The sequence below is a fragment of the Podarcis muralis genome, chromosome 3, assembly GCF_964188315.1.
Source record: "Podarcis muralis chromosome 3, rPodMur119.hap1.1, whole genome shotgun sequence".
NCBI classification, from domain to species: domain Eukaryota; kingdom Metazoa; phylum Chordata; class Lepidosauria; order Squamata; family Lacertidae; genus Podarcis; species Podarcis muralis.
This window is the reverse complement of record NC_135657.1, coordinates 64,312,162-64,337,546: the sequence shown is the minus strand read 5'-3', so window position 1 is coordinate 64,337,546 and position 25,385 is coordinate 64,312,162. Positions and strand designations below refer to the sequence as shown.

General features: G+C 41.3%; 1 pseudogene; it reads right to left on the bottom strand.

Annotated features, from left to right (window-relative positions):
- Nucleotides 1-5,067: 5,067 nt before the first annotated feature.
- On the bottom strand, nucleotides 5,068-24,041 carry LOC114593401 (vesicular inhibitory amino acid transporter-like; annotated as a pseudogene).
- Between the last annotated feature and the right edge of the window lie 1,344 nt (nucleotides 24,042-25,385).

The window sequence follows — 25,385 nt, the reverse complement described above, 5'->3', positions numbered from 1 at the left end:
TGCACTATACTTTCTAGCAGTATCATACCACTTCAAACAGTCATGGTTTCGCCTGGAAACACATCAGACATTAAAAATTTACTGACACAGGGCTGTCTATGGAAGTCTTCTAAAAGTCAGATACAGTAGTACCTTGGTTCTTGAACTTAATCCGTTCCAAGAGTCCGTTCAACTCCCGAAACTGTTCGAAAACCAAGGTGCAGCTTCCGATTGGCTGCAGGAGCTTCCAACACTCAAGCAGAAGCCACGTCAGATGTTCGGGTTCCGAAAAACGTTCACAAACCAGAATACTTACTTTGGGGGTTGCAGCGTCCGGGAGCCTATTTGTTTGACAACTAAGCCGTTCGAGAACCAAGGTACCACTGTAGTTTTACCTAGGCTATCACCTCGACAGGAAATTATCCTGGCTACTCCAGGAATTTGAATCCTTGCTGGATCCCTTGCTGGATCCAAGGATTAGAAAGGTCTCGGCATACAGCCTGCTCCCCCACAAACTCCTAACATTATAGAAGCAGGACTTTCTGTGATAGTACTCTCTGGCATGGAGTCTGGCACTTTTTTGTTTGTTTGTTGTTGCCCATGGCCACCATTTTGTGCTAGCACCCATTGCAGCTAAAAAACAACAACCAGGTACCAGTATTCTGAGTGCCAATCCTTATGTAGTAGAAGCTGTACCATCTGTGTACAAGAAAGGGCCTTCACGGTGGCACCTCAGTTGTCAAATATTCTCCCCTGAGTGGCTTAGCTGGTGTCTTCTTTTATGTTATTCCTGTACCAAGCAAAGCCCTTTTACTTACTTCTAGTTTTGTCTCCAGTGATTGGTTTTTATGTTGTTCTGCCATCTGGTGTTTTATATTTTATTGTTGCTCTTGTTTTATTGTATGCATTTTATTATTTTCATTTTATAATTGAGGGGAAATTCAACACAGCACTGTGTCAGTTGTTCCACCAGTGCAAGCTTATCAGCTTGCCAGACAGAACAACCCCCTTTTGTGCTGTGCTGGGGGTTCTCCTGACCCCACGCCACAAACCAATGTTGTAGGTGCAGGTGGAGGAACTATCAATGGCTGCTAATCACATTGGCCATGTTCAGCCTCCACTGCTAGAGATAGTAGTCTCTGAGCACTGGTTGCTTGGAATCTGAAGTAGGAAGAGTACTGTTGCCCTCAGCTTGGCTCACAAATGCAAGATGGCAGATCATGCACACATAAGCAGGAGTTTTGGATTAAAGTAAAAGTAAAGAAAAGAAGCAATCTGATTTGCCTAGTGGTTTTGCCTCCTTTACCATTGCAGTTCCCCACATCTTTTCTTTCATCATATTCTAGAAATGCTAAGACTGGAAGAACATTTGATGATATATTTATTTGCCCAGGTATTTTCTGCTGTTGATACTCAGTTGTAGTATTGTTCTGCCTACTGCATTTGTATTTTTTTTCCAAATTACTATTGTACACCACCTTAGAATCTTAGATCCAGTACATGCTTGTATAAGTATCATTTGCCTAAGTGGGAATAGTCACTCTCATAAAAAGCACATATTTGCACACATGAAGAAATCTTCTTGCTGGATTAGAATGAATGGACAAATCATTATGGATGAAAGTGTTCCCTGTATGTATTAGTGTTCCCAGACTACATAGAAGACATTGATGAGATTTATAGCCTTGGGTATATATTATAATCTGCATAATTTATCTGGGGTGGGGGATTTAATACATGGAGTTTATCACTATTCACACATTATATGAGCCTGTGATTTCCAGTTGGTAGGCTCTTGCTTCACTCTTTAGAATTGCACCTGATCCTCTTAAATTTGAACATAGTAATGGCCTCTTGGTACAAATCAAGTGATATAGATGTAAGGGGTGTGATTTTGAGAATGTTAAGTGCATGAAATTGGTAGGTTGTGGGCATCAAAGCACTTACACCATTTGAAAGCTGCTTGATGTCCTCTGCTGCTTGGTTTAGCCATGCAGTAAACTGTTGTTCATGTGTTTTCCACATGGTTCAGTCCCTCACTACATGGTATATCACAATCTGCCGCTGTTAATGTATTTCGTAGCATGGAGATAAATGGGTGTTAAGAGCATTCAGCATTCTCTAGAGTAGACACCACGCATGTGCACGCAAGCCACATGAGTTCATCAGTGTAAACATGGTTATAGAACGAAGGATAACCAGGCATATTAAGTGTGCTGTGTCATCTTTAATTGCGCAATTGTAACAATTCAATGTGTTAGTCTTCAGAAGTCATTGTTGCTCATTCAGACCAGAATCATTGTTCAGAAATACAAAGGAAAATGCTGCATTTTGAAAATCATCATTTGGCATTCAAGTCTATGAGCCAACCTCCGTTTGCACATTTTTATTATGACTTGGTGCCAGCTTGAGTGAAAGTGTTAGTAATGATAATTTAACTTTTTGTCTTTCAAATAATTATTCTAATTACCTAACCTAAGATAGATTTGACATAATAAGATGCTAAGTATTCATTAAAGTACTCTATCTGGATTGTTTCCTATCATAACGGATTATCACTAATGCAGAATACATTGTGATGCCTATTCTTTTAATAAGCTAATATCTTTTAAAACTAAAGTCTGTTGTGCAGGATGTTAATTATATGTCTGCTTATTGAAGTAGATTTTATTTTATTTCAGCTTCCACTTTGCTCAGATAAAACACAAAAAGAAGTCAAGAAATACTCTGCATAACAAAGAAAATGAATTGCATATTAACTTCCTGATGATGCCAGTGCAGCTTCTCCTAAACCATAGGATAATTGCATTTCGGAAATGGGAGTCTTACAAATGTAAACAATGAGGGGAAAGAACAGTAAATAATTATTTTTCTCATTTTTCTTGGTATAGCCTCATCCTTGGAATCCTGGGGGTGTTCTTTAAGATGGTGATGGAACGGCTTGTGGAGGACCATTTTTTATTTTGTAAAAGCCTCATTAAACTAAAGGCATCTCAACTGTATTGAAAAGCACAAATCACAGATATTACAGAATAAATAGATGTTCACCATTCACAGCTTAGCCTCTTCACCCTCAACCTTAGCTCTGTGTATCAGCAGGTAGGTTTTGCTGTATTCACTTACTATCCAGTTGCTACACTTGGAGGCCAGAAAGTGGTTTTATACAAGACAAATTGTTTATGGCCTATAGCAGGCTTCCTCAACCTCAGCCCTCTAGATGTTTTGAGACTACAACTCCCATCATCCCTGAACACTGGTCCTGCTAGCTAGGGATCATGGGAATTGTAGGGCCGAGGTTCAGGAAGCCTGGCCAATAGCATATGGCTTGGCTCACTAGCATGAACCAGGCATACTATGTGATCCACTGATGTCATATCCTCCTAATGGCATAATACAGCTCTCTCTTTCATTGCACACCACAACCAAGATCAGAAGTGAGCAACCTGTGGTCTCAGGGTAGCCTACAGCTGTTGGTGTAATCTCACATGGATGCCCTCACTGACTCTGGCCTCTAGAAAACATCCTCCTGGTACCCAAGGGAATGGGCTCTCAGCAGGAGAAAGGACCTCCATCCCTGAATGGGGTGAATGAGACAAACAGGTGCAGAATGAGTTGATTTTCAAGCACAGCACAAACCTCAGAATATTTGCATTATAATACCTGAAAAGAAAGAAAAACATGCAGCGGAATGGGGAGAAGTCAATGCAGGCACATAGTCATTAATGCCATTTCTCATCACAGAATGAATTTGTTGATATATCTGACAAAAGATGAATTCGTACCAAATATGATTTTCAAAAATATCTATTTAGGATGGTGCAATGTCCATTTTTTTGTGGTGGGGGTAAGTGATTACTAATAGTAAACAGAAAACAATGGAGATGTTACCTTACACAATAACCATGGTTCAGAGGGATTTTTATTTCGTTCAGTGAATACTCTGAATAATCTGTATCATTAGATTGTTAGAATGGCAACATTTTATCAGGTTCACTGGAGTACTGGGCCAGAGTGACAGGCTTAACTTTTACTTTCAGCCTGCAGCAGCCTCACTGAAGGCAGAAGAAGAAGAAGAAGAAGAAGAAGAAGAAGAAGAAGAAGAAGAAGAAGAAGAAGAGTAGTAGTAGTAGTAGTAGTAGTAGTAGTTTGGATTTGATATCCCGCCTTTCACTCCCCTTCAGGAGTCTCAAAGCGGTAACATTCTCCTTTCCCTTCCTCCCCCACAACAAACACTCTGTGAGGTGAGTGGGGCTGAGAGACTTCAAAGAAGTGTGACTGGCCCAAGGTCACCCAGCAGCTGCATGTGGAGGAGCGGAGACGTGAACCCAGTTCCCCAGATTACAAGACTACCGCTCTTAACCACTACACCACACAGAGATTTTGTTCTGCTATGAAATATATCCAGAGCAAAATGTAAGGTCCTGGGGAATGGACGGAATATTCTCTGACTCTCAATGATGTGAAAAGGATTTCAGTTGAGGAAGAAAATACATAAGCACCTGGCATTATATCCTAAACTTGTTGTTTGCCATTGGCATCCATCTGTCTTTAGGGACAATGGAAAAGTGCACCATTGTGGGGGCAAAGTGATAGGCCAGTAATTCTGTTTCCCTCTCCTGTGTTATTCTGCTGTTTTCTCTCTGCACAGTAGGCTAGAAATTAAAAACAAAACAAAACAAAACAAAACAAAGCTCCAGATATGAACCATATATCCTGTCTCACAGTTTTGGATTCTCCTTGCCTCAAAGTCTTCCACTACTGTTATATGATATCTTGGTATTCCATTTGGGAATTAAATCACTTTCCATCTGAAATGTATTCAACATAAAATAAAAAGATTGTTGACATAAATGCATGGATAGCTTGGCTGGATATAGTGGATGCTTGTTAAGCTTTAGTCCCCCTGAAATCAATGGAGTCTGTAGGTCATTCTTATCATGTCCCAGTGATTCCAGCGGGACTAAACCTTGATTGGATCCAACTTCAATACAGACTTTGATGCAATTGCTTATGTTTTCGTTATTTCTCTAAACTTTACTTTTTTACAACAGGCAAACGTTAAGGGCCTTTGGTGTAGTCTTGTTACTTTTATCCAAATGCTTTCAGTAGACCTTTCATAGAGCACACAAGACCACCTAGGCTGCAGAAGATGCCCAAGGTAAACACAGAAATGTCTGCACATTTCTCCAGCTATATTAATTTTCCCCATTTCAGCTTCAAGTGAAAAAGAGACGGAAGGAGGAAGGTCATTGCACTGCCCGTTACACTACCTGCTAAACCCATCAGAAGAGCAAAATGTGGTATGAATATTGCCATCAGCTGAGTTAACAAGAGGAGAGAACTTTTTTAAAATTGCAGGAAGTGATAGAGAGGTGTGGCTCCAAGTTACGTAAGCATGCAAAATCTCTGTCATTGAAAATAATGACATTGGGTAAGACAGAAGTGCCTTGACTAAGAGGCACAAGTTCACTAAGGTTTGCAATGATGATGGAAGGTTGTCAGTAATTACCTCCTTTGTTTCTTCACCCCAAGTTAGGAATGCAGTCAGTGCAAAGATTGTCTTGAAGAAACAGGCCAAGAAATGAGTCCAATTCAGCATCAATCTACAGTCTCCAGGATTTTGCATATTCCCTTCCAGGGTAGGAAGAAATATGTGAGATGTGGAACTGAAAACGATCGCTCCTACTGAGACCAGGAAACTCTCAAATTCCACTGAGAGGCTGACTCTTGCCCAGGACCACAGATGCATTTAGGTCAGGCAGTATGTGATCACTACAGAGATAATGACAAAATGGGCTAGGGAGCCGAAGAGGCTGAGCTTGGACAGGACTTTGAGTGTTTTGATGAACACACACGGAAGCAGGCCTACGCAGGCAATTACCAACCATGTTTCCTCGGTCACTGGGAGATCTGGAAAGCTGTGTGACAGCAAGTTGCCGCTAACAACCAGTTACAAAATGCATATCATGATCAGTTCCATCACCTGGGTCACACTGACAACTCTGTCACCAAGTTTCAGAAATGGCTCTTTGCAGCAGGCATTAGCAATGTCTTCATATCTGCCTCTCACTTTTACCAGCTGCCCATCTTCATTTTCCTCATACAGGCAAGCTATTAGGATTTTGCCAGTGTAGCAGCAGAAAACTGCAGCCAGGATAATGAGAAGCGGCCCACTGAATCCACTGTGGTGTACAGCATATGGCATACCTAGAACAAAAATCCCCTAGAGACAAGAGAGAGAGAGAAAGAGGACAAAAGAAAAAACACCTGAAGCAAAATGTTTACTAGAAACAACCCATTCAAACCCGCAGCTGTCAGTGGCTACCTTTTGCTAATTGCATGGAAGGATTGCTGTTACATTAACCTGTCTCGGTAAATAATAGCTGCCAGAAATGTGTATATTCATGATGAATGAAGTTAGCAGGGAAAATAACTGCTGGCAGAAGCACAGAAATCCAGATAAGCCAGAAAATTGAAGACAAGCAAATTGTAGAGACAAGCTCCTATTAAATATCAAGTGCTGATGTGATTGCAGGCATAATTTAAAAGGCTGCGAAGCACTTATTTAATCAATGTGCATATTAATGTTCAATAGCAGTTCAATAATGATAAAATCAAAGAGCTTTCACTGTCCCCACGCATTTTGTGCAAGCAGGGAGGTGGTACTGCTGGATAAATAAGCAGGGGGACCTAGAAATAGCATCCCTCTCATATTTCTGACCTTGCAATATTACTTTTTTATGGATTCACACAGATTCATGAAAGGAAGACCTCTTCACCTTCACCCATAAGGCAGATACACATTCTTTATACTCTTCTGAGCCAAGATACTTGTGTTCTGAATTTTCCTTTAATTGTGAATACAGCCACCTTGTTACAAACAGCAGCAATATTTAAGCGGCAGATATATATGTGTATTTTAAATGCATGCTAGAAAAGTACGGTAGCCTCTTCATGGATCACTGCTTTGTCGTGATGAAGGGGCTTGAATAACTCCAAGAAGCTATGAGCTATGCCGTTCAGGGCCACCCAAGACCGACAGGTCATAGCCAAGATTTTAAACTAAATGTGATCCACCTGGAGAAGGAACTGGCAAACGACTCCAGTACTTTGCTAAGAAAACTCCATGAACCTAAAAAAGGAGAAGCTTTGAGAAGAAAGTGAGTTTCCAAGGCATGCTCTGGTTCATGGGGTCATGGAGAGTCAAACACGACTAAGACGGCTAAACAACAACAAAAGATAAGAAGACCATCAAAGTGGTTTTTTTAAAAAAAATATTTACGTTGTGTGGAAGATGGGTATCTGTTTTGGCTTGGCACCAATTCTGTAGCTGGCTTATTGTAGCCTTTGACCCTGCCAGTGATACTTTAGACTATAGAAAGCTGCACAAGTCAAGACTATTTGTCCATTGTGCCCAGTATTGTCTACTCTGACGGGCAACATCTCTTCAGAGTCTTAGGCAGAGATCTTTTGTGTCACCTACTGTCAGTGTACCGGAAGAAGCGAAGATCACAAGTGTTGAAGCAATGATTCTTTAACATCAACTTTGTTGGACTAGTCATGTTGTGCAGATGCCAATTATCGTCTTGCAAAGCAGCTGCTCCATTCCAAACTTAAAAATGGAAAGCATAATGCTGGTGGTCAACAAAAGAGGTTTAAAGACTCTCTCAAGGCAAATCTAAAAAAAATGAAGTATAAGCACCAACAACTGGGAAATACTGGCCTGCGAGCACTCCAATTGGAGGACAGCCTTTACCAAAGATGTTATGGGCTTTGAAGACACTCAAACTCAGGACGCATGGGAGAAACACTAAGAGGAAGGCATGCTTGGCAAATCCGCACTGTAATCAACTCCTGCCCGGAAACCAATGTCCCCACTGTGGAAGGACGTGTGGGTCCAGAATTGGCCTCCACAGTCACTTACAGACTCACTGTTAAAACCGTGTTTATGGAAGACAATCTTACTCGGCTATGAGTGATTGCCAAAGAAGAAGACTGTTCCTTATAACTAGTGACACAAGGAGTTGAACCTGGCACCAACTGCATGCAAAACATATGCTCTACTTCTGCTTCCAGGGTCCTAATTTAAGACATCATTATTATTACATTTATGTATTAGTTACTTTTCTCACTGAGTAACCCCAAGCAACTTACATTAAAAACAGTTAATGAAAACTCTGTCCACTGCATTGTTCATTGCTTGGGAAATATAACAACCACCACCATCACCACCACCATAGCAGATGAGCAGAAACTATCCAGCATTGCTCAGGAATTCCAAGAAATCAAAAATTACTGTGATTTATAAATGGATAATGTAATTTGTTATTTTCTAGGGCTGTGCACTACATCCTGCCTTACCTGATTGGGCTAACCCAGCAAACGTCCAACCAGGATCCCACTCCAATTCAATTTGGGGTGGGACTAATGTTCAGTTAAGGAACGTGGTTGGCACTGTGGTCTAAACCACTGAGACTCTTGGGCATGCTGATCAGAAGGTCAGCAGTTCAAATCCACATGACGGGGTAAGCTCCCATTGCTCTGTCTCAGCTTCTCCCAACCAAGCAGTTCAAAAGCATACCAGTTCAAGTAGATAAATAGGTACCGCTGTGGCGGGAAGGTAAACAGTGTTTGCATGCACTCTGGCACTCGTCACAGTCCTCCGTGCGCCAGTAGTGATTTAGTCACACTGGCCACATGACCCGGAAAGCTGTCTGTGGACAAATGCCAGCTCCCTCGGCCTCAAAAATGAGATGAGCAACGCAACCCCATAGTCACCTTTGATGAGACCAGTCAAAGGTGACTATGGGGTTGCGGTGCTCATCTCACTTTTCATCTGACCCACAGTCCTATTAGTTTCTTGCCAGATATGGTTAATATCAATGCAGTTTTAAAAGGTCCAGTCTGATATCTTAAATTGAAATGGTGACTGATGATATTCAAATATGGACCCAAACCTCAATGATCTCAGAAACTACCATGCCAAATTGGTATATCTTTAGAGTGATATCTTTAGAGGCATTGAAGGGCACAGAAAACAGACAGAGAAACCAACTTTGTAAAATTATGTTATGCTATGTTATATAACATTATATTACATTGTATGCATTGCTCAAGAGAGGTAAATATGTTTACCCTAAATTCAAACATATTTGTTCTATCTACCTGCCCTCCATCTACCTATCTCATACCTACAACATTTCTCTGCAGTAGGTACAATACTGGGTGGGTGACCCTCCAAATGAAAGTCTCACACTTTTCATGTACCGTCATGCCCAGTGTGTTATTTTTGTGGCAATTTAATTCACATTAGTACTGAAACTGGCAACCTCTTGAACCAAGTTATGCATAAAAAAGATTCAATTTCAGATAAACAGTTCTCACTGACATTTCTCATTTATATATTAAAAAGTCTGCAAATATACCATGGACATCAGTCACAGTTTTGTCAGTGTTTCTCATTGCATGAAAGATAATTGAAAGAAAGAAAAAAGGAGAGAAAATTATTTATGGAAATAAGGATCTAATAAGGATTTATTAGATAAATGTCCCAGGGACAGTGGAGCAACTCCAAGGAACAAGTATGTTACATGGTCATGGGGATTTTTTTTGGGGGGGGGGGAGGGGAGTGATGGACAAAACATGAAAGAGGGGAGAAGGCTAGTTTCTCGCAAAAAATAAATTGAGAAAAATAGTGCCTGTGCTTTTTGTCTCATATCCCTGGTTCTGCAAATGCTGTAAACCAACTCTTAAAAATAAAAGAGAAGAAAGGAAAGATGGGAATCTGGGGATTATGACAGATTTAAGGGGGACAACTGCCCCCTTGCCATATTCCTGCCCATGTTATGTTGCTCTGTAGACCACCCTCTCCCAGAGATGGAGTCCCATGCTTTAAAATAGTCCCCTCAACTATTTAAATGGTTTGAACAGAAACAAAAATATTATATATATTATACAGTATTATTATATATTATTATATAAATTGACTGGCTTACCTATACCAGGGTGTTGGTATTTTCAACAGCTGTTTTGTGAAACTTATATTATTTTTTATAGTGTACGTGTGGGGTTTTGTGTCAGCGTCAACCGGATAGGTTCCCTTTCTATTCGCTTGTTATATTTTCTTGATAGTGAGAGGGATTGGAGGGCATTGCCTGTACTTTTCATTTCATTTCTCTCTGACTGCATTCTTTACAATTCCACCATCACCACGAAATCATGTGAATATATTGGGGATAACAGTTCATACATCTGATGAAGCAGACTGTGGCCCAGTGAAATTTGTGCCTTAATCAATTTGCTAGTTGTTAAGGTTCCACAACACTCTTCTATTCTGCTGCGATTACTAAGGTGGCCACCTCTCTGGAAACAAACAAATAAACGAGTAAGATCCACTTTAGCATTATTTTTGAAGCAATTGTCCTAGCGCTGCATTCTCTTCATTCCTGCACTGCAAGAGTGTTACATGTAAGCCATGGTGACTGGGGCCCATTGGGACAGATAGGGCAGAAGGCAAGCAGTAGTTGACATGCAGGGTCAACTAATTCCAGTTTTGTCCCCATCCTCCTCCTTGCTAAATTCTATAAGGGCAACAGTGAGATTATGGCAAAGGAAGCTGGCAGCGCCACCTACTGGACTGGATGTTAAGGAGGCAGGCAGATAGAGGCTAGCTGAGGGCTAACCGATGTTGGTGGTGCATGCTCACCTTATGGACCAGCCTCCACTAAAAGGAGTCACATAAGCAGGGAAAGTCTGCCCTGCTTGCTTCTGCAAGTTATTTCTGGCACGTGTCATTCTTTGCCAGTGCAAACTTGTGCTCCCTCATTTGGCAGCGATGGAGCTGCTCTGCCTGCCTTTAGGGTACAACATAAACCCCTTCCCTCACCTAGGGAGCAATCCAAACCCAAGGACTATGGAATGAGTGGAGTTTGAAATAGGTGGGTCTCTGGCTGAGCCAACTGAAATCCCTCATCCCAGCTCAGTCAGAGATATGTCTGCATAAGTCCTCCATCCTTATGCAGTCAGACTCAGCCAAAACTGACACAGGATGCTGGGGTAACTCCTCAAAAGTGGGGACAGGACAGGACAGAGCAGGGGGAGAATTAACCCTATTCCAAACTCTATTCAGTTTGGTCACATGGCCTAGAAACTCAGCAGAAGTTACACTTGCAAAAAAAACCCAACCCTATATTTTAAAGGCTCGTCTTTCCTCTGCCAGGTTTAGAACAGGGGTAAGTTACATTGGCATAATTTAAATTACACTGGCTTCCTATTGTTTGGATTGCTCTGCCCCATGTCTTTTGTGTGGTCCTTCTTAACCACGTAAAAGAACTAGATGAGCCTTTGCAACAGGTCTGGGAGCTGGACTTCCAGTCCAGCTAGTTTGCAGCACCAGTACAACCCTGAAATAACTGACCAGAGTACTCCATGCAATGAATTAGAACAAAAATCCACTGACTTAAAAACAACGGCACAGCGTAAGAACAAGCACAGAGGTGCAAAGGTGAGCCCCTATTAACCTCCCTAGGTGGATTTTTTCCTCTTTTTTTGCAGCTGTTACATTGAGGAAATGTGCTTTGGTTCTCCTAAATGTGTTGTGAGCATCTCTATGGACCAGAAAGATGAAAATAAAAAGAATAAAAACTCCCAGGAGTCTCTGTGGAGGGGAATATGCTATTACGAAACATTACATTGCTTACAGGTGTCTCTTCATATATACTGCTGTGTGTTTATAGAAAATGTATTTTCCTGGTGCTAACATAAAGCTGAAAACTCAATTGAAAAATTGAAAATGTCAGAATTTATCTTCTGAATAATAATAATAATAAAAGGACCAGTTTTTAGGAACCCCAGATTCTAACAGCCATCTCTGTCCAAAATTAGCAACCAGCTATTCCATTACTGAAGATACTTGGGTTTTAATCATTTAATAAAATTCTTCCTGTTGGTTTGAGGGGGTTTTTTCTACAGCAAACATTTGTACTACAAAATGATGCTGGAAGTTAACGACCCCACCTCTTTGTTTGTTTTTAATAGGGAGAAAAGCTGCCTTGTGACCACAGAGCACGAAATGGTGTCTGAGAAAACAAGCTCAACAATTTCAAATCAATTTCCCTTTCTCCATATTTTTTTCTGACTTGTTTTGCCAAATATATAACACCTCCATCCAATGTGGTTTTCTTTGTTTAAGGGGTTGGCCTTGTAATCTGATTGCTTCAGACCCAGAGACCTTTGTAAATTAATTTAGTGTGTGCTGGAGCACTGGTGTGTGTGTGTGTGTGTGTGTGTGTGTGTGTGTGTGTGTGAAGTTTTGGGGGTTTTTTTTGGGGGGGGGGGGATTCCAGCTCTACAATTCTATGATTCTGTGATTTGGTGATAGGAAGGAAAAATGGAAGCTACAGATATGTGCCAAACAAGGAATCCCTGGGCTGGCTTAGGAATTAGCCTAGGGCTGGCTGAATGCAAGCCTTTGTGAAACAATAGCCAGGTATTTACAATTCAAATAAGGTTCTTAGGTCTGTGCAAAACAGGGCTTGTCAGAGTGACAGGGAAGGGTGTGAGCTGACAGTAAAAAATGTCATTTTACAGGAGGTTTTTGGTGAGAGGTGTGTTGGGAAGAAGGAGGACCAAGGCCAGTCCTCCATGACCTGCTAGGCAGACCAAATCTCCATGCAGGGGCTGAAGGGCAGAGCCATCTTGGTGCTGGTGGGAGGATGCTGAACTAAGAGACAGGAAGTCATGACTGATGGCTGCTTTGGACCCAAGCTTGCTGAACCTAGGAGAGGGGCAATGAGAGACAGTCTTGGGGTGTAATGTTCTACACCCACTCCATTGAAGACTCAGGAGTAGATATGTGCTAATAAACAATTATTCTTAAAGACACTAGCCTCCGCTGTGCCTTGATCTTCCCAACAGATACACAACCTTGGATAAAAGCCTGGGACTCCTGGAATCTCACAGCGCTTGTGAACATTGGGTTGGTGTGTAACATTATTTTGGTTTCTTTTCACCCTAAACACTGGGAAATGAACCATCTGAAGAAATATGCTAGGACAGGGATAAGCAACTAGCAACCCAAGGCCAAATCTGGTCCATGAACAGTACTATCTGGCCCTCCGGTTGCCTATCCAAAGTCAAGAATGTATAGGAGAGAGTGGATGACTGTGCCCATCAGACTAGCTAGAGGTCCTTTTTCAGAGGTGAAGGTGGTACCATACTCAACATGAAAAGGTCCATGCATGCAAAAAGCATGGCCTATGACAGCTGCTATGTGAATAGACTGGGGAAAGAACAATAATAAGGAGAAAGGAGGTGGATAAAGGAAGGGAAAGGAAGCCGCAACAAGGGAAAAGAGGAGACAGACAAGAAAACCAGATGGAGAGAAGGAGGCCACCTTCTTGTACTTTGGACAGCCTTGGCCAAGGCCACAGACTGAAGACATAGGTATATTCCAGAACAAGCACAAAGAGGCACCTGTGTGGCACCTAAGAGTAAGGTATTGGCACCACCTGTGTGGTGGTGGTGCAATTTGCCCCAAACATTTGGCCATGTCCGTGATATTTACATAAATATTCAAGAACTGTTCCAGTGGCCTCCTAGTCAGTGGACTAGGAAGAATAGGCTAGTACCTTAAATATTCCCCTTCTTCCCAAAGCCCAGGAAGCTTCTGGCCCAGCTTAGGGAGGAAGGCACAATGTGCTGATGGGTCCAAGAGCCCTCCCTCCACCCTCCCAAAGTTTGCTTGGCTTTGGGAAGGAGGCAGGAGGGCTCCAGCCTTCTGTCAGAGGCCTGGCACCCCCTTCTCAAAGCCTAGGAAGCTTCTGCCTGGCTTAGGGAGGTAGGTAGGGTGCCCATGCTTGCAACGCCCCTCCCAATCACCCCCACAAGCTGGTACCTGTGACCCTAACTGTTTCCCTACAAAATATTTCACTGCACACCACTGGACTCTTCCCACGTTATGATGACTGGACTTTGAATGAAGAGCAGGAGGATGCCTTCTAGCCTCATTCCAACCCAGTATGCATGCTCATCATAATTTCTGTAAGCTGTACATGCATAAATCCTGTCCAGGCAGTAATAAGTAATCTCTGAAAATGCATAGGATGTGGAGTGAATAAGTATCCTATTTTACAGATGACCATCTTCTATTTGATGATCCATCCAGTCCAAGTCCAGCTGAAAGAGAAAGAACTACAAAAAGGAGAACAGAAACTGCAAAGGTGCTGATCAACAGTTAGCACCAGATAGCAGACTCAGGAGGCACACAGGTCGCCTGGCATCTATACCTAATTAGCATATGCAGATTTTATGGAAATTGGATTCCTCTTTTCTCCTTTGGTGATGTGTGAGTGGCCACCCTCAAAGGAAGCTGGAGTGAGGACTGTGGAAAAATCCTACTTCTCATTTTACCTGTACGCATCATCCTTCAGATACTGTTCAAAGGCACAACAGATAATAGGAGAGAATTGCTTTGAGGCACATCCGGGGGGCGGGGGGGGGGGGGAATGGGATTAGGCTAGTCTGAAATCATAAGCTTTGACCCTATGCCAGTTTTTCGGTTACTTACAATATTACTTTTCAAAAATATGCATGTTCATTCTTGAGGAAACGAGACAAGTTTGGATTCCTGACACACGTTTCCAGTGACAAACATAGGTTTTTGGCAAAAGGAAGAGAACAGTTTAGCATTTGGGAGGATTAAGCTGATTACTGGTTAAAAGTGGGGAGGGTGGTGCATTTTTTAATTCCTACTGATTTGCGTCGGAGAGTGTGTTGCGCAGGAAACACTTGCTTAATTCCTACCCACTGAAATGAATGGGATTTTGGCTAGATCATTTCCTGCATGTGCCTTTTCTCAGAAATGATGTCACTTAAGATAGCTATGTTCTTTTCTTCTTCCTTTCCCCTGTAGCAAGGAATGTGGCAGAAGGAAAGGTTTATTTTCTCCACTTAGCTCCAGGTGCAAACATTCTGTGCAGCTCACTACCTCTGAGACTTAGGGTGTGATTTGTCATCCTCTGTACTCTGTGTAATCAGTGTTTAGGGCATTTGGTCTTCTGGAATAGGTCTATTTGCTCATTCAAGCAAAGCATTGTGCCTTTTCCAAAGAGAAAGTGTGCCATTTGTTGGATTTACACACCTAGTGGTGCATGATAGATTAACTGTGGTATGTTTGGCAAGGGAGAACACAGTCTTTTGGATACCTCTGTGCTATAAATGTCAATAATATGCAATGGGATAATTAACATATATCGTTTTTTAGTCTTAAAATCATTAGAAAGTGGGGCCGGATTTCTGAATCTCTGTTTGTAAACACTAGGGGTCACTCTTCCTTGGCTTAAAAGTACGGTCACTGCCCAGTACCCACTGATATCTGAGGAGAACATGTTTCTGCGTAGGAAAAGCTTTTGGCTGTAAAAAAAGTTTTTAGCTGTCAGTCACGGAGGCCCAGCATCTATATTCTTTTTGCCTTGTTTTCCTCCAAGCGCCGCTAAGATTTCTCAAAGGCTGTACGTTAAAGAAAATAATTTACACAAAGAATGAAGTAGAGAGTACAGGTAGTTTTGACAGTTAAAAGTTTCAATCTCAGACAACTGTATACCGAGACATCCCCTCCTCAATAGTTATCAGAAGCCTACATGTACTGACTAATGAAGGTTACTTTTCTTTTCTCCCCTCATTCTTAGCACTATCACTTGCAGGCTACACGTGGGAAACGAGAGAATTGTAATTATGGCTTTCACTTGAAGACTACATGAAAATGCACATCTCAAAGGAAAAAGACAAATGCCTCAGTTAGGCAGACATAATATATGTAATCTATGGAATGGCCTTGAAAGGCAGGGATCAGTCAGGAATGGGAGGCAGAAAAAAACATCAATTTACTTCTCTGTGTCTGTTTCTATATAAATTGGGAGGCATCAAAGTCCGAGTCAAAAGGAAAGGGTGCTAGAACATTTTCCTTGCAGAATGAATGTGGAATGTGTGTGTGTGTGTTTCTTTTGAGGGCAGGGTGGGCAAAGGCCTGTACACACTGATTTCCTCACTTAGTTCAGGACTAGTAGCAAACCATAAAGGTAAAGGGACCCCTGGCCATTAGGTCCAGTCATGGCCAACTCTGGGGTTGCGGTGCTCATCTCACTTTATTGGCCGAGGGAGCCGGCGTACAGCTTCTGGGTCATGTGGCTAGCATGACTAAGCTGCTTCTGGCAAACCAGAGCAGCACACGGAAACGCTGTTTACCTTCCCGCCGGAGCGGTACCTATTTATCTACTTGCACTTTGACGTGCTTTCGAACTGCTAGGTTGGCAGGAGCAGGGACAGAGCAACAGGAGCTCACCCCATCGCGGGGATTTGAACCGCCGACCTTCTGATCAGCAAGTCCTAGGCTCTGTGGTTTAACTCACAGCACCACCCGCGTCCCAGCAGTAGCAAACCATAGTTTGCAGTTAATGCCCCAACGAGCAAAAAGCCCTTCAGCCATGAGAGGAGGAACAGTGGAGATAAGAGGGTCCTAATTCTCATTGCCCTCAACTTTTGGATAGCAACTATATGAAGTGGAGAGCCTTGGGCATTTGTGGAGACTCCCTGTGTTTTGGAGTCCTCAGTATCCAAGATTCCAAAATGTGAGTGGACTCTATAGATATAGGAGGTTCCCCACCTCACACAGTTGCTCTCCATGAATGGAAGGAAATGGTGGCAGAATAAGCAATCTCATTCCCACTGCTCCTTCACCTGTTTTCTGAAATGGCGCCTTAGCCCTGGAAGAGGGCTAAACCATGTTTTGCTGCCAATCCAGAAGTAAGGAAGACAGTCTAGGTGCACGACAGATGGAGCAGGTGCATGAAGACAAAGCTCGAACACTAAACAAAGTATGGTTTAGTGTTACATCTGCACTGCGGTTTTGCACTGGACTGCGCTCTTGAATAATTTGTTTTAGAACTCAGTCTTGAATGTGCTCACAGGGCCAATTCAAAGTGCTGGTTGCTACCCGAAATGGGTTGGCACCAGGTTATGTGAAGGACTGCCTGAGCCCACCAAGCCCTTCAGTTCATTTGTGGAGACCCTGTTTGCAAGCCTGCCCATGATCTCCACCAGGCTGGTAGGTACAAGATGGGACCTCTCAGTGTCTGGCTCTGTCATTATGGAACTCCCTCACACAGAATGTTCACCAGGCTTCCTCACTGAAGGCTTTTAAATGGCCTTGAAAGGCCTGACTGTAAGAATAGCCAGTCTAATCTTGCAGCTGGAGGTGGTAACACACAGAGGCCTGATTTTGCTCTCTGTGAGAATCAAGTGCTATGGCGCTGGGAAGCCCCTTACCCCAAAACAGTAGCAGTATCTGTTAGAGTATGAATGACCTGAATCTTCCATCCTATGGTCAGACTGTACTGTATATATGTGTAAAGAGAGAGGTGAGCATGTTAATGATTATGTGTGCAACATGTGTGTGTAGCAATTAAACAAACAGCAACAATGAGACTCTCCTTCTCAGTGAGCACAAGGCATTCACTGATATAATATAAAAAGCAAGCAATATTTTGGTGCCTTGCCATTACGCACTGCAGTGACTTAGCTACTGTTGCTAAGAATAACTACATAAAGGCTAGCTACACAAACCAGTTATGTGAGATATTTAAGGTCTGCTTTGCAAGCAGGAGGAGAAAAATCTGGGTGCATAGGCCTTCTATACAATCCTAACAATGTTTTCATGATAGGGTTGTCACAGGATGTTGCTGAAGTTTTACTAATGCAAAGAGGGCTGTCACATTAAAAAAATAAAAGTCTTGTGTAGAAGTGGTATTTTTAAATCCCGTTGTGCATTGAGCATTGCAGTTTAAAGGGCCCCCCTGACAGAGTGCCACCATCTGATATGCAGGCACTTTACAGCCCATTAGGCTGATGAAACTGATGGAAAGGAGCTTTGGGATAGGACAGGTTTGACTATGATGAACACATCAGTTCCCGCTGATTCTTTCCCCCATTCATTTTCATACGGGCAAACTTGTTCCCATCTATCTGACTCACTTCCCCTGATGTGAGCAACAGAAAGAAAAGCCACAGACATGCTCCCAGAGCTCATGAACAATGTAACATCTTCCGTTTGTGACTGGCAAGCGCCATTTGGGTCACCTTGAGTTCCATTCACTTTTGGAGAGGTGCGCAATCTTTTACTGCGTCTGCTAAAAAATAAAAATAAAAAGCCGTCTTAAGTGCTCACAAGGAAGTGAGAAGAAGAGGCTTGCCCAGTGGGGCTGCAGCAAAAGCATCCTGAAAGTGGCATCGTTACTGCTTCCCTGGAGGTGAAGTGGTGGTGAAGTCAGAGTTCGGTGGGCAAACTGGCAGGAGTGGTGCTGGGGCACATTTGCTAAATAGTGCTCCTGGAAGTAGGTGGATTAGTCAATAACTCCCTAGATCCCTTTTTAAATAATAATAATAATAATAATAATAATAATAATAATAATAATAATATATTTATACCCCGCCCATCTGGTTGGGTTTCCCCAGCCACTCTGGGTGGCTTCCAACAGAATTCCTGTGGGTAGCTTCCAACAGAAATAGATTATTAAAATACAATAATCTATTAAACATTAAAAGCTTCCCTAAACAGGGCTGCCTTCAGATGTCTTCTAAAAGTCTGGTAGTTGTTTTCCTCTTTGACATCTGGTGGGAAGGCGTTCTACAGGGCCACTACCAAGAAGGCCTTCTGCCTGGTTCCCAGTAACTTGGCTTCTCGCAGTGAGGGAACCACCAGAAGGCCCTCGGCGCTGGATCTCAGTGTCCAGGCAGAATGATGGGGGTGGAGACGCTCCATCAGGCATACTGGACCGAGGCCATTTAGGGCTTTAAAGGTCAGCACCAACACTTTGAATTGTGCTCGGAAACGTACTCGGAACAAGTGTAGGTCTTTCAAGACCGGTGTTATGTGGTCTTGGCGGCTACTCCCAGTCACCAGTGTAGCTGCCGCATTCTGGATTAGTTGTAATTTCCGAGTCACCTTCAAAGGTAGCCCCACATAGAGCGCATTGCAGTAGTCCAAGTGAGAGATAACTAGAGCATGCACTACTCTGGTGAGACAGTCTGTGGGCAGGTAAGGTCAGAAGCTCAGAAGCTCTGGAGATCTACATTGCTGTTGTTCATTACATTTATTCATTGCTTACTACATAAATTGTGTCAAAAGGACTTGCCATGGGGGGAAAAGAAAAAGCTATACAAAAGTTTAAAATACCAAAGCAATAAAATGTTATTTACTAAAGGTATCGGTGTGGGATGCAGGATGGCCCCTCTTCTTGCACCTATCAATATGGAAGCTATAATTTTCAGGCCAGGGCTGTGCATTGAGGCCTTTGTCACCTGCATGTGCAAAAGAAAAATATAATATATTTCTTTTGAAAAGGTTAATGTCTGGATCTTTAAAAATAAATAAATGCCATCAAAATTACATGCAATTCAGCTTAAGGGAAAAGTGCTTACTGGAAATAATTTATACCCAATGCAGAATATAATTAGAATACATTTTTATTCCATATGGACCCAACACAATGAAACCTTTCACCCCCTTTACCTCCCAAACAATCCAGATTATCAAACTTTTTCCAATTTGATGTTTTTCTAATAGCTCTTTTGAGTGATTTCAAATGTAGCTCAGAACTGCTACCTCTAATTGCCATGCAAAACAGTGTTGCCCTTTCCTCCGGCTAGGGCAAAACGACTGTGTCGTTCTCATTTGTTACACTCGGTTTCCACCAGTAAAGAGCAGTCTGATTGCTTTAATCATTCTTCTAAGGTCCGTAAAGACTTTCCCTGCCACCCCGAAGTTCCAATTCATTATTTCACACAGGCTTTTCCATCATCATCCCATATTTGTCATTGCTTTCAAAAGAAAAACAGGATCCTCTAAATGAAGAGCAAGTGGGAAATGTTTTTGTCTTACAGAAAAAGACACAGACACAGGCACACACAGGCACACACACACACACACACACACACACACACACACACACAGACACTAACCCATATGGAAACAGGCAGGTATGTGAGATATAACATTGTCAAGCTTTATTACTCTCTCATAACAGTGAAATATGTCTGGGGTGACTTCTTGTGCCTTTGGCAGTGCCAGAGTTGGCTGCCAGCTTTAGCAGAATCATAGGTTTGACCCCATGTCGCTCAGAAGAACAAGGAAGAGATGACAGTAGCTAGGTTTGCACTTCCTTTCCAACTACTCCCATCTCTTTACAACTAAGGTGCAGCGGAAGCTTTGAAAAAGAGGAACTGGCTTGTGTAGCTCTGTGACAGCTTGGAGCTCCTAAAGTATCAAATGAGTCAGTAGATTTGCTGTCAGATTGCATAACAGGGAGATAGACCATATTTATATCGTTATCCCTCTCTTCTCTGCCCCACCCCCAATATTTGCCAGACAGTCCGTATTAATGCCTTGGCTATCTGCTCATCAGGTGCTTCTACATAAACCAAAAATGTGTATTTTCAGGACCCTCACAAAAAAATGCTGAAGAGCACACAATTGTAAAGAACAGTATATTGATAATAATAAGTTTTCAATTAAGTAGACAAAATATTATTACAATTGCAAACTGTACAACTCAGCAAAACTTACAAAGAACCATATAGCACAAAAATTATTGTTGTAATGGTCTAAACAGCTGACAAATATTACACCTGCAAACTATACATTTCAGTTTGGCTTACAAAGAACTATTATTATTCTGCTGGAGAATACTCTAAGCAGCTGACAACAAGCTTCTGAATATAGTCCTTTTTCAAAAATTTTCCTGTTTTATAAAATCATTTATTTTCTATTATCAGGACCCACCCTTTTTTGAGATTGCATTTTTTAAATTGTAACTTTTAAAACTGCTTTTAAGCTGTCTTTTAAATGGTTGTAACCGTTTAAAGGTGAAGGAAGGGTAGTAAATCAAATAATAACAATAATAACAATACTGTTTCCGTTGTGCTGCATTTTGTCTTCTTCCAAAAACTACATGATTTGTCTCACTGTCCACTGTGACAAAATTATGCAGCTTACATAATTAAATATGCAAAATATATAAAAAGATCTCATTTTATTCCACCCCATTCATCACCCCATTCATTTCAATGCAGCAGAAACACAATGCAAATGAGGAGGAAAACCCAATCAATTGCATATCATTTGCAGCCTGAAAACCACAGCAGCAGCAAATACCAATCATATTTGCTGGATTGACTTCCTTTCTGGGCATGGAAAGAATAAATGAAGATTGGCAAGTTCGGCTCCTGCTTTTGTTTTCATTGGACTTCTCTGACATCCCTAGTCCTAACCATGTGGCTGGTGAGATACAGCCACCAGGTGAGCTGCTGCAACACCATGTCAGGAAGGCAATTTTGCAGCAGTGACCCACCATACTAACCACGATTTGTTCAAGCAAGCCCCACAAGTCTAGGGGTGGGGACACAACTTGTAGGCAGGCTAGTGATAAATGATGAGCATGCTTCCCCTCACTTGGTTCAGACTCTGCAGCTCATTTCTCAAAACTGTGGAATGGGGGAAGTATTTTCCAAGAGCAGCCCAAAGCCTAGACATTGTTGTACTTTTGGCACCGGGAGCATAATAGGATCGGAAAAGCTCTCCAACCTCTCATGAAAACCATGGATGACCAGAAGACCTACTTCTGCCCCAACACTTTCCGCAAGTAGTGACCTCTTTTACATCCAAAACACTGCTGTGACAGGCTCTTGAGTATTAGGAATGGTGAGAAATACAGTTCTCATGGCTTCTAGAGTGTCATGATACACAGGAATTGTTACATCATGAGAGACATTTGGATGAGAAAGGAAAGGGGCAGCTATAGCAGTAGCTGAAAGCCCCCACACTTGGGTGGAACTATTATGAAACAAACCTGAACATAATGGGCATTAAGAGGGGAAGTCAATCTTTGAGCTATTTGTTCTGAATCTGCTTCTCCACATGGCCACTTTAAGTGCCACCACTTGAGACCCAGGCACCCAGCACACCTTAGAAATTATGTACTGATTGCTACTACCTATTCACACTCAGTGTTAATATGACACCTTGTGTTGTGCAGACAATATTCCCAACTGAACCAATGCCTTATGCCAGGATTCAAATATGCACAATGACATCTCCCTGGTCAAGAGATCTCTGATGTGCTTGATGGTGTGATAAATTTTATCCTTTATCAATCGTTTGTAGCTCAGTCCTACATTCATGTTTACTTGCAAGTCAGTTTTATGAAATTTGCTCCCAAGCAAGACTTGCAGTCTGAATGGCACATCTCCATGCAACAGTTCTATTTTTTGGAATTGGGTTGGGTATTTGGGGTCTTATCAAAGCAAAAGATTAATACTGGCATGATAGCATCTTAGCTCAAATATTTAAAACTTCTAACCTGTATTTAAGTTACGATGGACAGTTTGTGTGGTATGCTCAAAGTAGAGCAGGCAAAATAAAGGGCATCTCAACTTTTTTATGGGACTTCTTTCTGACGACTGGAGCAAACATATATTATGAACTGAATACCTTTAGCTTTCAAGCTTTTCAAGTTCATTAAGAAACTTCCTGCATGCTACACAAGCACACTGATAAAGAAACTGTAGATGTAAAATGAATTTCTTTTATTTTAACTGTATGTTTTTTTGCAGCTGGACAATGGTGTTTTTTTTTTTGAAAATCAACTGGTGGGGTTTTTTGTTTTGTTTTTTAAACTGCATTGGCAGTAAAATACACAATAGTTTTTTCCTGAAACTTCAATTAAATATCAAAAGAAATATGAACTGCTTTGCCTTCAAAGGAAAGAAGTGTAGAGAAGGAAAGAAGTTCTTAAATACCTTTATATTTTCCCTCCATGTTTAGAATCCCTTTAAGAGTCATCCAAGTTAAATTTTGCCAACCTCTCATGTTTTCCCTCTTTCTGACATTTGGCTGTTGCAATCATACAGACCAAAGCCTTTCCAGTTCCTAACAAGATTTAATATGAAATATAGGCATATGAATGTACAGCAGTAATTGATCACATTTTTATTGTTTTTGATGCACTTCTTAAATTCAGTGCTACTACCATTTCTGCAGCAACACCAATCAAGCCAGAATATTTTAATTTAGCCCATTAAATCTCATTAAATCAAATAATCCAAATACAGTGGATCAACAGCTCTGTACATGTGGCTGCTGTGTACATCAATGATGTATATGTTGCAGCCAAATGGTACATCATCTACTTTGCATGCAGATGGTCCCATGGTGAATTCATGTCATCTCCAGGTAGGACTGGGAAAGAATGCTGTCTGAAATCCAGGAAAGCTGCTGCCAGTCAGTGTAGACAAGCCTGAGCTAGATAGACCACTTGACTCCATATAAGGTGACCCCAATGTTTCCATGATGCTCTTTTGCTTGGGTTTTAGGAAGCCTAGATAAAGGCACTTCCAAATCTTTATTATTCATTATTGTTATTTAGATAGACTCATAAATGTATGCAACACAAGGAAATGCATACAACAAAAGGAAAGAAAGACAGGACCCTGTCTCAATGAGTTTGCAATTTAAAATCCAACAATGAAGGGGAAAATAAAGAGAGAGGAAATGAAGAGCGAGTGAACAGAGTAACAAGGGATTAATGCAGACTCATGCTACCGTCTTCAACTTTGCATATACAATCCAATGCTACAATAACTAATTAAGTAATAATTGCCTTACACTTTTGTTTTGTACTTTGATTAGAAAATGGAAATCTTCAGAAGGCTGTAAGAAAAAAAAAAGTTTAAGAAAATTATGAATGGGTGATGGGCAGGATGTCTTAGTATTGCATTACCTGAATATTACATTACAACCAGCTTCCCAGGTGGTGATCGATGAACCTTCAGCATTTTGCATGTAAGCCTGGGTCTGGTGATCTGGGTCTTGGGAATGGGCACCAAACACCCTCTACATCATGGGTCCTGTTGAGTTGATCCTCTCTGGCAAAATCTACATTTTCTTCATCTGTATATAGGCAACCTTTCCATCTCCAAAAATGATCCAAAAGAGGTGAAAACATTTGCTTCATTCAAGATATCCTGTACAAACGAGACTGTTTGTTGCTGAAGGTAATTCTGCAGATGTATTATTTCCTCGTTGGGAATTTTTCAAGATGTACAGTGACAGAGCAGCTGTGCTATATAGAAGTATATTCTCCTCAGTCCTTCATTTCTACCAGTCCACACAGTGTATGCAAAAAGAACTCTCTTCAGTAGTCCTCAAGGCACTGCTCAAAATTATCAAGGGTGAGTAGCCTACAAACTAACACCTCCAATTCAAATCCTTCCAGTTGTGGTCATTGCATAGATCAGTCAATCATGAGGCAACTACAAGTGGCTGCCAGAATATATTGCTAGGTATTATGCAAGCCCATCTTACATTACAAACAACTATAAACCATAAAATAATTACTGCCCTCAACACTCAAAATTGACTGATGCTGCCAAAAGGAATTCTAATATGTTTTCAGTGGCAAACTAATAGTTTAGGTGAGTCATGGCATACTTAAAAAAACAGTTCTCTTGAGCCAGGTGAAAATTTACAAACTGCTGTGAAAACATGTAAAAAGTAATCATTTGTTCAAATTTAGCTACATAAAATAGAAACAATTTTTGCTTGACGCATTTCCTCTTTGTTGTTGATGGGTATAAATGACGAGCCTTAAGTGTGTGTATGAACTTAGTAGCTTGTTCTTTTTTAGTTGCTATTTTGTTCATGTTAATCTTGTTTAATAAATGCTTTATTGATTTGTTAATCATATACTATGGGTTTTGCTGTAATTGTGATGTTTAGCCTATTTTTAGTTGCTGTTTTGTTAATAGTGTTTTATAGATTGTATTATTTTATGAGATTAATGCTGTGATGTTCTGTGATGTTCTATAATGTTATTGTTTGCAAGCCGCTTTGAGATTCATTTGAATGTAAAGTGGCATAGAAATACAATAGATCATATCAAATCACCGTACCTCGTATATACAAGATCTGTATTCTAGCGCATAAGTCGGATCTGAGCACGTTCCAAAGAACTGGATAACTATGATCCTTTTGTGTGCCTGAGAGTGTTCCTACATTTGTCTTTGCCCCTCTCCAGCCAGATGAATTATTCTCCACTGAAGTATTATTTTCATTTCATTTCAGGTATTTATCAGTTGCATACTATGCAATACTGGTCCTTGAAGTGGCCTTCATTTAGTAAGAGAAACAGAGAACATAAAAAATTTAAAACCTAAAAACAACCCTAAACTAAGCCAGTGACACTCTAAGAAAGCTGGAAGGAAATGCCTTAAAAATATTTTTGTCATGTGATAAAAGAACAGCAAATATGCTTCCTGTACATGGCCACTATAAGCAGGTTATTCTACCATGGTTTAAA